Raw genomic sequence first — 13907 nt, 5'->3', positions numbered from 1 at the left:
GAAAACGCTAACAACATTCACATGAGAATATTATTACATGTATAGGCTATTCATTTCTATTCCCCACATTGTAGACCAAACCCCTGGCCACTAGAGAAGGCTGTTTCTTCTGAAGCTGTCACAGCATCAACTCTGGATCTGGCTTAACATACTACAAAAGATGGTATGGTTGATGTTACAGAGGGCACATATGGGTGCTGCAGAAGTAATGCTCTGTTTCATTATGATGGCCCACAACATCAGTGGCAAATTTTGATGGGATGGCAGTGGAGTCTGAACTTTCCTACCAATATCCCATCACATTTTGTTACTGTGTGACAGGTGGCAGCAGAGGGGCAGTCTTGACAGAATGGCATCTGACATGAAAGTGCATATGAAGCAAAGGTATGTCACCGAATTCCTCCATGTGGAAAAAATGGCACTCGCTGACATTCATCAACACTTGCCGAATGTTTACGGAGACCAGACAGTGGATGTGAGCACAGTGAGGTGATGGGTGGTGCTTTTCAGCAGTGGTGACAGAGACATGAAAGACAAACCACACTCTGGACAGCCATGCACAACTGTCACACCACAAAATGAGGAGCATCTTGATCAGCTTGTCCATGTGAATCAAAAGATTACTACGAGGGAACTATGTATGGAGCTGAATGACAACCTCAGTGCCTCAGAAACAATGGTGGCAAAGCTGGAATATCACAAAGTTTTTGCCAGGCAGTCCAGTGAGTTCTCACACAGGAACAGAAACAATGCAGTGTGCATGTTTGTCGGGACCTATTGACTCAGTGCAGGGCTGAAGGTGGCAATTTTCTGGATCGCATCATTAGCGGTGATGAGACATGATGTTATCATTATGAGCAGGAATCAAACTGACTGTTTATGAATGGCAACATGGGAATTCCCCATCAAAAGAAAAGTTCAAGACGCAATACTCAGCAGGTAGAGTGAAGTGAACTGTCTTTTAGGATAGGAGAGGGGTGATCCTTCTGGATGTCCTGAAATTTGGACAAAACATCAACATTTTGTGGCTGAGAATTTGCTCTATCAAGGAATGTTACTCGGCTCTGTGTATCCATTGTAGTTTCCATGAAAAAAAAACCCACAGTAGTCATAACTTTCAGTGTAACACTACACTTATATCCTTACTGGCTATCTGTCCATTCAGTAGCAGCAGTGTTGACCTCTTAAATGGTGGATGTAGGATCATGACAGTTGTGGTAACTGCTGCTATTGCAAGTCTAGATAAAGCCACAAGCTGATGAGTTATTTAGCAAAAAATCACTCAGTTATCTCCTCTTTATAACATCCTTGGATTTTCTGCACCCAGCAGCCATGAGATTTGACTCATTTATGTGCAAGGCCCTTTTGTAAAAAAATAGAAACAAATAAAAAATATAAAAAATAAAAAAGGATAAAAAGGCTAATGATGTCATTTAGTAACTACAATACTGGAAAACAGCCTGGTTCTTTGCACTCTGTAGTTATTTTTATGCTCTTTATCACTTCTCTGTCTTGAATCTGATTTTAAACTGAAAAATGGTAGTATAAATCCAGTATAGCTCCATTGATATAGTTAGACATGTACAGATTACTATGAGTACGAACTGCTATATTTTCATTTTTCAAGCAGTGTAAAGGTCAGTACTTACTTCCTTCTCCAAAGAAGGTAATTCATCTAATTTTTGATAGAACTAATCACTTACTAGAAAATAAATATGAAGTAGGTTGTTGTTAGATATAGTTAGGGCAACCATTTGTCTGGATTTTCTTCTGTCTGGAAATTTTGTCTGGGCAGAATTTAAGAACTTTTGCACATTTTCTAGGATTCCTGTGTCTGTGCTTTGGAAAGGAAAATCTGCTTAAAAATGCAATGGTACAAATTATTTATTTATATTATAAAGTTTTGTAAAACAAAATAATTTTAAAAAGATGTGACATTTTAAGGAAGTTTCTCATGAATGTAAAGTTCTCAGGCCTTAGCATATGAAATATTAAAAGGAAAAAAAAAGATATTTTTCCCCTTTAATCATTTATTTTTAGTGTTGCCACCGACTTAGTTAATCCTTAGCTTTACCATCCTTGTTGCATCTGTGCAGATGTTACTACTGTAGAAGAGAGCCTATTAATCTGTAGCACATGCTCCTGATGAATCACAGTCCCACAGAATCATAGGGGTTAAAAGGGACTTCTGGAGATGATCTGGTGCAGCTCCCCTGCTCAAGTAGGTTCCTTACAATGGGTTGCACAGGAAAGCCTCCAGGGAGGTTCTGAATGTCTCTGGAGAAGGAGACCCCACAACCTCTCTGGGCAGCCTGTTCCAGTGCTCTGTCACCCTCAAAGTAAATAGTTTTTTCTCCTCGTGTTCAGATAGAACTTCATATTTCTAGATTGTGCCCATTGCCCCTATTCTGTCTCTGGGCATCATTGAGAAGACCCTGTCCCCATCCACTTGACTCCTGCTCAAATAACCGAACAGAGCAGTCAGTAGGAAGCCCAGTCTTAAACAACTTCTCCCTCTCTTGTCTTCCTCAGCTCAAGCATAATTCATTGCTTTTGAAGTTTGTAGTAGAAAGTAAATCTGACGAGTTCTTCTTATAGTGTTCATGTGAGATTTCTGAACTCACTAAGACCAGCCGTGCTAATTGCTGTGTGAAAAGCAGTGTTGTTCAGAGACATTCATACTGTTAGGTAGCTGAATAGAAAGTTCTGTGCTTGTGCCAATCATAAAATGGGAAGTTTCTCAATTACAGCAGCTGCCCCTTCTGCCTTAGTTCAATGACAATGGAAACAGTGGTCGCAGCTTCTTGTAGCCTCACGCAGAGAATTGCTATAAATTATGACCTAAATCCTTACCATTGATATGACAAATGCAGTATCCTCTGAAGCCACTAGAAGTCTTTCCACAAACTGCGCTGGCTTTGAATCAAGCACAGTAAGGCTATTGCAATAGTAAGGTCTGCAGAAGTATGTGCTCTGAGTTACAGTGTGTCTTATTCATATCAGATCAGCAATAACAAACACCAGATCCAGAGAAAGGTAGAGCTCACATTTAAATTACATTCCATCCGCTTTCTCTGATGGATGAGAAAATGAGCAGGTTCAAGATGAGGAGCTGGAAGTGGGAGCTGCTGGCTTATCATGTCTCAGCTCACATTCTCACTCGGTGAGGAAGTCTCTTGCTGTGCTCTGTGGCGTTGTGATCTGTTTTTGTACAGGATAGGGAGAGAGAGTAGTTTGGTGCTGAGAGGTGACTGCATGTTCTTCTGAAATTTCATGTGTAGCTTTTGGTTCAAAACCACTCCTTCACAGTGACTTTACACCTGCCCTCAGTGTGCCTTGTTTCTCAGAACACAAGCTAAGGGCAGGATCGTCACTGTGGAAACCAGAGTGGTAAGTTTTGTGGAAAATAAGCTCAAGATGCCTAAGTGGGCTGTAGCACACCACCCCACACCATGATTTGAACACTGAGTGGAAATGCATGCCCCAGAACCAATCCTTAGCATTACAAATATGTGCTGGAAGCATCTGGCCTTGTATTTCAAAGATTGAGTCTAAGGAAACTGAGATGCAAAAACAGGCCAGAGGGCAGGACAGCTGACCAACACTTAGGCAGCTTTAAATGCACTAGACTGAACACTGCACATGACATCAGTACAGCTGTCCTGTACATTGATCAACATCAAACTTATTAAGCTGACAGAATGGTACCCTGTTCTTATGGAAATACATCATAGACTGGCAATATTTTCCATGTAGAGTTTTGCAGCAAATTAAAAAAGTTTAAGCTTGAAACATGAATCCACTGAATAGACATTATAAATAAAAGTGAAAATGGATGAGGCACTTACCTTGTCCATATAATCTGCTACTAAAATATTCACTTGTGGTCTTGTGGGAAATAAAAAGTCTCCCAGCTTTGATGTATTAACAGCATCATCAATTCGTGCACCAGTGATGGCCTGCAAACCATCATGTTTAATAACCAAAGATGAACTTGTCACTCAAGAATTTGATGAAATTAGTTTTACCTTGTGTAGATGAAACAAAAGAAAGCTGTTATACTCTGTAAAATATCTTGTAGCCCAAATAGTAAGAATAATTTTAAGATTTTGTGATAAACTCAGCCTATCATTAACTCACTAGTATCACATTTATACGTGAGAGAAAGGGTGGAGGTTGGGAGAATTCTCATGGCAAGAAGATAAAATTATTTCAAGTTAGGTTTATGAAATAAATAATGCAATTTTCTTGTGTTTTCTTGTCCAAATAATAATAAAAATAAATAAATTAAAGATTTCTTATTTTCTTCACCATGCAGTCCTATCTTGATTCTGTCAGTATCTTAATAGCCTATTGATTGGATTTTGCTACTTGCTATGTTTAAAGAACTATTATTACTCTGTTAGGGCGATCACAAAAAAACCTACTTTTAAAGATATTTTTAAAGTTTTATGAGTTTTCAGAAGCTCCACAGAATCTTATCATACTCAAAGATAGCTGGAACTACCTCTACATGGTTCTCTTTGTGTTTCTGAGACACTGAGTTATTTTGTGGCAAATGAACTTTTCAGTGATCTTTGGAAAAAGAGGAGAAGCATTGAGACATCACTGAGGAGAATTACTTGGAGATCTCTTATCTTCTATGTTACTGAAACTTGCAAGACCATGTGATGCCTAGAAGTTTTTTAATGTTCAGTCTCGGGTAAAGTGGAATGTGCTAGTGTTGCATATGAGGTGATATTGTGTTCCGAAACCAAGACTTCAAGAGCATGACTGGGCTCCCACAGTGAATGCAGTGCTCATTCTGCAGCTTTTCTGTGGATCATCTGACTTAGAAAGAAAATTCATCTTCTTCAAAGTTTCTCTATTTCCTCCAGCACTTATAGCTCCTGATGGAAGAAGCAAAAGAGACTGAGTGAGTAAGCTAGAAGAACTTGTGGTCTTCCTCTTCTTGACTGGCCTTAACAGAAGTGTCATTCCTTCTGCAGATCCATCCTTTATGTCTCTTTTCTGCACGTCGAAGAGGTGGACATGAAGTGGAAAATCGGGTAATTGCCTGGGGCGTGGTGTTACTGAACAGGTCCCACAGATGAGCAAGAGAAATGAGGCTTCTTCCTTTGAAGAGAAAGCACAATGCAAAAGGGTTCAAGGGTTGAGATAAGGACATTCGCCAATTACCATTGTGGACAAAACAGGCTCAGCATAGAGAGATTAATGTAATTTACTGCAGTGACAACTAAAAGCAAACTAAAAATGCCTTGCCCCTATCCACCCTCATCTACCTCATCCCTCTGAGAAGCACAAGGGGATGGGGCTGTGATCAGTCCGTAATGCTTCATCTCTGTGGCTCCCCATGGTCACTCTGCCCCTGTTGCACACAGATCACTCCCATAGAATACTGTCCTTCCCCATCTGATTCTCATGGGCTTTCCACATGTGGCAGCTCTCAAAGCACTGCCCCAGCACAGCTCCATACCAAAGGGACCACCCTTCAGGCATGCTCCAGCTCCAGCACTGCTGCTGGTCAGCAGCAGCTCCCCCAGCCTCCTTGCCCCACTGCAGGCTGCTCCGCGTGGGCTGCAGCTCCTACCCAGGACTGCTCCTGCGGGGGCTCTCCATGGCTGTAGCCTCTTTCAGATCTCATCCACTGCTACACCATGGGCTCCTCCATTGGCTGTGTGTAGAGATCCGCTGCTTGTGGTGTCCATGGGCTGCAGGGAGACAGGCTGCTCCACCTTGGTCCTCTCCTAGGCTGCAGGGAACTTCTGCTCCACACCTCTTGCCCTCCTTCTGCACTGACCTTGGTGCCTGAAGGGCTGGCTGATTCTCACACTTCGCCACTCCTTTCTCCCAGCTGCTGTTGCACAGCAGTTTTTCTGCTCTCCCAAAGCACATCCAGTGTGGCTCATGGCTCAGCTCTGGCAGCAGTGAGTCAGAGCAAGCTGACTCTGCTCTGACATGAGGCTGACTGCAGCCTCCTGCTACAAAACTTTGCCACATCAACCAAATAAAGCTGTTATTTGCATCACAGAAATGACATCAGTGTAAAGGTGAAGTGATAAATTGAGAGCGGTATTCTCTCCTTTAATCTTCATTTTTCCCTAATAGAGGTTAATGAAAGTCACAATACTTCTGCAAACGAAATAGAAGTAGACGGTAGCACACTTTTCTCTAGCATGTGGGCACTCCTTCCTGCAGAACAGGAATTAAAGCAAATTTGAAAAAGCTACAATTTGTGGCACTTTTTATGACTTGTTTCTGCAGAACCCATCCCCTCAACTCATTATTAACTGCAAAACAGCCAGCAAGTCCATTGACAGATTTTGATGTAAAATCTGGATAGGTGATCTGTCTTTGATGTCTGGCTTTGTGATCTGTCTCTTCTTTCCTCACTCTGAAATCCTTATCAGGAAATTAGAAGGAATACCCCCAGGAAATTATGTCATAAGCAGGAAAGCAGGAGCTGAGTCTGTGAGACTTACACATGAGAGGAAGAGAAGAGCATATATGTACATTAAATATACATAAAATAGAAAAACAATGAATGTAACTCTTTGAAGTCTTATTTTTTTGAGAGCAGTGTGAAGAAATGGGAAAATAAATATAAAGATGATACTCTGAACTCTCCAAAGTGCTGTGAATCATTCTTTTTTTTTTTTTCCAGTATCATCATCATCATAAAGTGGGAAGAGAGAAAAGCCAACACTGGGCAATGCATCATTCTCCCAACATCTCCCAGTCTTGCAAATACCGAATATGTAATGCTAGTGCCAGCAAGCTTTGTGTCTAAAGCTATGCTTAGGTTTGTAAAATAGCTCATTTGTTCTTTTCATTACATTTATCATAGGTCTCAAGTCTGGCAAGAATTCACTTACTAACAAGAAGAATGTGCTTTGTTAAATCACAAGGAACATAACTTGTAAATAATTGACCTGAGAAGAGTTGGTGAGAGAGATGTATAACATTACACTTAGATCCTTTGGTGATAATTTTTTTAATTTGGATCTTTGTGCTTCTGTTGTTTCTTTGAGAGCTGAATAAATGTCAATATAAAGAGCTTTCCGAACTCAAGACAATGCATTCTCCATCTTACCTAAACAAAACAATAGAAGACAAAAAGAGAAGGAAAGCAAAGTTATTAAAACTGCAAAACCTATAAATCTTTAAACAACTGTAATAGAAAGAATAAGCCAACAACTTTATCATAAACCACAAGCATAAGGTTTGGCTTTTTCAAGCTATTGCTTGTGTTGCTAGCCCTATTGCAATGTGGCTCCCTGTGTTTACAGTTCTGCCTATCCTGAGATTAAGCTTACTCAGGCTGGGAAATCTTTGGAACACATCTTTGGGAATTTTTAGCATAGTGCCATCATAGCCCATGGCTGATGTGATGTAAAATTATTTGCTATACAAATAATTTATATAATATTATTTATGAACATAAATATTAAATGAACTTTTGGGATAGAAAAAATAAATGAGCTTTTGGGATAAAATTTTAGCATTTGAACACATAGACTACAACATCCACTTTGGAGTGCTGGCACAAAAGAGTGATTGTACTCATTGTTCATAACACATTTAGTTTAAATTATGAATGAATTACTAAAGTGGGTCCACAAGTGAAAGGAAGAAGCACTAAATGTTTATCCTGTACAATGCTATTGTTTTAAAAGTATAATGAATACTAATTAATAATTTGAAAAATCGTGCTGATTCTTGACAAAGTGTTATCCTATGACTAATACTCAGGGAAAGAGCCTTGGAGGCTCAATTCAGACCCAGATCTAAAATAAGTAGATGGTGTCAGAAGTTAAGAACCTAATAGGATAAACTCAGCCCTTCAACATTTCAAGTTAGCTGGAATTTACTTTCTTCTCTATGTGATTCCTACTAGTATCCTGAAAAGAAACCCGACTAATTCTGCAGGAAAACAAGCCTTTCCACAACCCTTACTCCTTAAGTTTGTTGGGAAGCTTGAGCTGTTCAACAGGGCCTCTTTTCCATCTAAAAAAAAAAAAAAAAAAAGCAGAATATTGGAGATCCTCTTTGTTTGTGGTGTGGACTTCTCTTGTACCCTGGGCAACAAAATGCTCTTAAATACCGTCTACCATCTTCTGTGCAAAAAATAGGCCTATACAAAACAGTCTATTTGTTAAGCCAGAGGGAAACTGTATGCAGAAAACAACATATTGTATTATGCACTCTATGCACATCTGTGGCATTATGTAAGAGATAAATGAAATAATAAGCATAAACAGCTACTGTATTGCAAGATAAGTAATTACTTATTTGTTTTGTTTTGTTTTGTTTTGTTTTTTACCAGTTAGGCAAGCATTTATTATAATGATTAGTAGAAGCAAGTAATACAAACATTCATGAAGCATTACTGTTTTCTAATTGAACTATAATAACATACAAACCACTGTGATTTGTTGTTTTTGCTATAAACTAAATGTGACTTGTCAAAATAAAGCTTGCTTGTTTTAAGTGATGTTTACATTTATTAGATTTGTATCTGAAAACTGGTAAGCTAATGGTTCTTCTATTTCCATGTATTTATCAAGTTGCTATATTCAACAAATAGATCCCCAGATCTATATAATACTATATGTCAGCACATGCATATGATGATATAACACATATTTAATATTTCATGTTAGAGTTATTATGACGGTGTAATATGTAAATTACCTTAGCACACCTTAAAAGCTCAAAGAGGGAAAATTTGCATTTGAAATTTCTATGCAAATGCCATTAATAAGTTCTGCTTGGATTCTGGTACCCTCAGAGATTTTTACTGGAGAGGTTCCAACACAACTTTCTTCAAATCTAATCAGGATGGAGTAAAAGTAAATATATATAGAGAGAGAGAGAGAGAGAGAATGAGAGAGGGAGAGATAAGCTGCAGGTAGAACTATGAGATAATTGACTAGGTTACCTATAAGCAGAAACTGCAACAATGACACCCAGAATAGCTTGTTTTAGGTTATCCTTCGACATTTCCTATCATTTTTAAAGTCCAAGAATCACAGAATCACAGAATCACTAAGGTTGGAAAAGACCTATAAGATCATCCAGTCCAACCATCCACCTGTCACCAATGGTTCTCATTAAACTATGAGACTATGAATAGATGCTGAATGTTTCCTGCAGTCTCTGAGAGCTTTATGCACTTCTTTTATGCACTGCCTGCTCCAGGTACTGGACAGACCAGTCAAAGGTGAAGCGTTACTGGACCTAATGCTTACCGATGTGGAGGAGACCATGAAAGAGCTCAAGATCAGAGGCAGTTTGGGCTGAGTGACCATGTCCTAGCTGAGTTCATGGTCTCAAAGAATATGGGCCTGGCAAAGAGCAGAGGCAGGATCCTTAACTTCAGGAGAGCAAACTTCAGGTTGTTTAGGAAATTAATGGATGAGATCCACTCAGAAATGATCCTTAGGGACACAGGAGCAGAACAGAGCTGGCAGCTCTTCAAGAATACATTTCTGAGAGTCTCCTTTACTTGATTTCTTATGGTTTGGATTAGAGCTCTCCATCCAAACCATAAGAAATCAAGTAAAGGAGACAAGAAACTAGCATGACTGAGCAAGGATCTGCTGATCAAAAGAAGGGAAAGATGAAATTATACAATTGTACAAACAGCTCAGGAGGTAGAAGCAGGAACAAGCAGCCTTGGAAGAATACAGGGATGCTGTCTGGATATTGAGAAATGTGATCACTAAAGACGAAGTGCAAATGGAACTGAACTTAGTGAAAGGTGTGAAAAATAAAAAGAAGGTACACTGATCAGACAGGCAAAGGAGAGTATACTTCCTTTGATAAATGAGAAGGGAGAACTGCCTTCAACAGTCATGGAGATGGCTGAGGCACTCAACAAGTTCTTTACCTCAGACTTCACCAGCAGTCAGGTTTTCCATGCCTCTCACATCTCTGAATTTCTAGGCTGGAGTTAAGGGAGGCCTATCCATCTCATTATAAAAACAGAACAAATCAGAGTCTAATTTATGAGACAGAATGTGTGCGAGTCCAAGGGGCTTGACTACATGTATCTCAGAGTCCTGAAGGAAGGGCGACTGATGTCATCTACCTGGGCTCCTGCAATGCCTTTATCTCTAAGTTGGAGAGGTATAGATTTTGAGTCTGGACTATTGGGTGAGTAAAGAATTGGTTTGATGATCACAGCTGTAGGGTTGTAGTCAATGACTCCGTGTTCAGATGCAGGCCAGTGATGAGTGGTGTCCCTCAGGGTTCCAGCTTCAGACTGGTGCTTTTCAACATCTTGGTCAATGACACAGATGTTGGAATTGAGTGTACCCGTACAAGTTTGTGGACAGTGCTGAGCTGAGTGGGTGTAGTTGACATAAAAGAAGGAAGAGATGCTATCCAGAGGGAGCTGGACAGACTTGGAAAGTGGGCCCACATGTGAGGTTCAAGAAGACCAAGTAGAAGGTGTTCCACTTCAGATGAGGTGATCTAGATATGTGTACAAACTGAGAGAACTCACTGAGAGCAGCCCTGCAGAAAAGGACTCGGGGATCCTGGTAGATGAAAAACTTAACATGAACCAGCAGTGTGCACTTGCAGCTCAGAAGGCTAACTGCATCTCGGATTGCATCAGCAGAGGTGGCAGTAGGGAGAAGGAGGTGATCATCCCCATTTGCTCTGCCCTTCTGAGGTCCCATGTGGGACCTGCATCCCAGTCTGGAGCCCTCAGCGCAGGAAAGACATGGAGTGGTTGGAGTGGGTCTAGAGTAGGTCACAAAGATGATCAAAATGCTGGAGCACCTCTCCTATGAAGAAAAGTTGAAGGAGCTGGGCTTGTTTACAATGGAGAAGAGAAGGCTCTGCAGAGACTTCATTGTGGCCTTCCAATTCTTGAGGAGAGCTTATAAGACTTTTTGTATGATCTGATAGTGGTAAGGGGGAATGGCTTTAAAGTAAAAGAAGGGAAATTTAGGATAGATGTTAGGAAGAAACTTATTCCTCAGAGGATGAAGAGGCATTGGAACATGTTGCCCAAAGAAATTGTGGATGCCCCATCTCTGGAGACCTTTAAGGCCATGTAGAATGGCATCCTGGGCAGCCTGATATGGTGGGTGGCAACTCTTCCTGGTCGGATGGGTTGGAACCAGGCGATCTTTAACTAAACCAGTCTGTGATTCTATGATTCTGTGAAATCCATGAAAAATACTTAACGAAAATCAATGATGTCTTATGGTTGAATAGACACAATGTCGCATTTTCAGAGTTCATCTTTTCAAAAACTGTAGATTACGAAGAAAAAAAAAAAAAGAATAACAAAAATTTTGAGACTTCATTTGAAGAGAGAAAAATCCATACTTCACAATTATGAAAATGTGCACATACATTATTCTTAAGTTCCTTAACTGAGTCACAGTATCATCATGAAAACATCTAAAAAGGAGTAAAACCTTCTATACCTTCATAGATGCTCCCATTTCTTTATTTTTAGTCCAGAAGACTTCACTGATTTTCTTTTAATCTTATTCTGGACCAAATATTTCCACATATGGAGCTTCCCTGGAAAATGCTATAAATTCACACACTCCTTTTATTGCAAATATCTTTCAAATGAAGACAAGGCCTAGAACAAAGACACGTTTTTTTTCCCCCATGAATCACAATGGAAAAGCCTGCTAACCTCACTTAACTGCCCACAGAGAATGAATTCCATACTTGAACTAAAGAGCCTTTGGGTTGACATCCTGTTTTATCTTTCCTTAACATAAAATTGCTTTCTCAAGGATTTACTGTTAAATCAGATGTTGAAAATAATTGCAGGGTTTTTCTTTATTTATTTTTATTTATGTTATGAATGGATAATTGTGTAGGTCACTGCTAAAAATGTTGTTGTCCTAAGGCTTGATGTGTCAACAGGGAAGTTCACAAAAATAGTGAAATCATGTTACAGGGACCTTCAAAAAATGAAAGGGAAATTATGACCATATTTGAACATTTTCCTTTATGTCCTGGACATATTGCTGATAGAATGAATCTGAGTGTGCAGAAGCATGAGTGTTCCTTCTGCCGTCCCAGGCTCCTTAGAACATCATTCCTTGCATTCCTGTTCCTTTAGGCACAGAGATGGGCCACGTGCTGACTCTTAGAGAAGAGATATGAGAGAAAAACTCTGTGTTCTGTATTGTATCTCTTCGCTTCCTACAGTAAGAAAATATGTGGAGTGAAGCCAGATTCTCTTTCACAGCTCCTGTATGGGAGGATGGATGGAATATCTGATCTGAATACAAGTTTGATGTACCCAAGTTAGTGTCCTGGCTTAGAGTCTTCCCTGGTGGAGGATATTCAGCAGGCAACGAACTGTTCCTATGCCCATCATCAAAAATAAAGGAGAGAGATTAAGGAAGAAGGAATGTAGACATAGTAATGTTTTTGATGCCAAATAATCGCTTGAGCAGTACATACATTACAGACTTCACTTCTGCCTACCCCTTGCCATGACCTCTTTGCCATTTTAACCTATGAGTTAGCAATCACATGAAGCTTTTGTGCAGATGTGGAGTTCTGAGTTCATTTTCTATCGTGTGAAGTGCAAACCAAGTGGGAATTCCTGCCATTGGGTCCTGCACTTTTATACATGCTGTGATTCCTCCAGCTCTGCAGAGGCAGGTTGCTGATAAGAGCATGTGGCATCTCAAATATGCAAGCAGAGATATTCTTCATCTTCAGTCTCTACAATCTTGTGCACTCTCCCTATGGGGATCTTTCCAAAACTTCTGTCAAAGTTGTTCTGACAACTTTGATTTCCCCCTCAAACAACTTCTTGAAGCTCTCATGGAGTTTTTAAAGTATATGTGCTCCAACTCCCTTTCTCTGATGTTTTGTCCAAAAGGGCTTCATCACTGTTTCCTTATCTTTTCTCATACCCTGAAAGGTTACAGCTTCCCTTCTTTTCCCGTCTCATCATTATTCCTGCAGAGAGACAGCTTTTCTTCCAACCTCTTACATTTTCCCTCTCCCTCCTCCCACCCTATGTCATAAAATTAGAGCCTGGAACTCACTAAACAAAGTGTTAGTGTTATGAATTGAATAATGTTCAGAAAGAGACTGAATGAATATGTACAATTTATATGGACACCCAAACCAGTCAGAGTTACCAAAGTGAAGAGCAAAACAAATAACTCAAGTTCATTTCAAAAACAAAGCCTACACAAACCCTCAAGACGTGACAACTCTGATGTTTCAGGGTTTAAACTAACGAAGATTAGAATGAGACCTAAAGCAGAGGGCAGATAATCCTACATCTGTCTAAGGCAAAGTTTCTTGCAACTTCCTCTATTTGTCAAGCGTCCAAAAAAGATTTATTGGAATAAATGGGTTTGAGTTTTTGTCCCCTGAACAGTATTGCTCCAAAGGGATGCTCTGGCTGCTTCCTGCTCAGTTTCTTCTGTTTTTTTCCCCCTGGATCTTCAAACTCCATGACTTCCCCTTGCCTTCCTCACTTCATCCCCCCTAATCTCCATCGAGTGTCTATATTAGTCTGAGTGGCTGGGATAGGTCTCAGCCTCCATCTGGGGGGATTAAACTTCATTTATCTTCTTACCTCAACAACAACTTCCTCACCGAATCCTCTCCTTATCTTGCTCCAGTACTCGGCTACCCCTTCAACCCCATCCCTCGCAGGGAATCCGGGAAGAAACCCTAAGCGTTAACGGACCTCCGGAGCGACAGCAGCCAAGCCGGGGTCTCGGAGGAGGGCAGAGGGCCGAGGACATCCCAGGCTCAGGGGCGGGGTTCCGCGTGTCCCCGCGGGGCGCCGGGCGAGGGACGGCACCGCGGCGTCGCGGGGCTCGGGAACTCGGAGCTCTCGGGGCCGCGGACCGACGTCGTCCCGCGGGGAGGTGCGAGCCGAGCCCCGCGCC

At 40.7% G+C, this 13907-nt stretch overlaps 1 long non-coding RNA gene across 1 annotated transcript; it reads right to left on the bottom strand.

Annotated features, from left to right (window-relative positions):
* Positions 1-1976: 1976 nt before the first annotated feature.
* Positions 1977-13898, bottom strand: LOC149913122 (uncharacterized). The gene is made up of 3 exons (XR_016462249.1): positions 13589-13898; positions 5591-6477; positions 1977-5115 (listed from the first exon to the last, which is right to left on the bottom strand). It is a non-coding gene; the product is annotated as an uncharacterized LOC149913122 (long non-coding RNA).
* Positions 13899-13907: the final 9 nt, after the last annotated feature.

Source organism: Phasianus colchicus, chromosome Z (assembly GCF_987193195.1).
Source record: "Phasianus colchicus chromosome Z, bPhaCol1.hap1.1, whole genome shotgun sequence".
NCBI classification, from domain to species: Eukaryota; Metazoa; Chordata; class Aves; order Galliformes; family Phasianidae; genus Phasianus; species Phasianus colchicus.
Note: the sequence above shows the minus strand (reverse complement) of the source record. Positions and strands in the feature narration are given on the sequence as shown.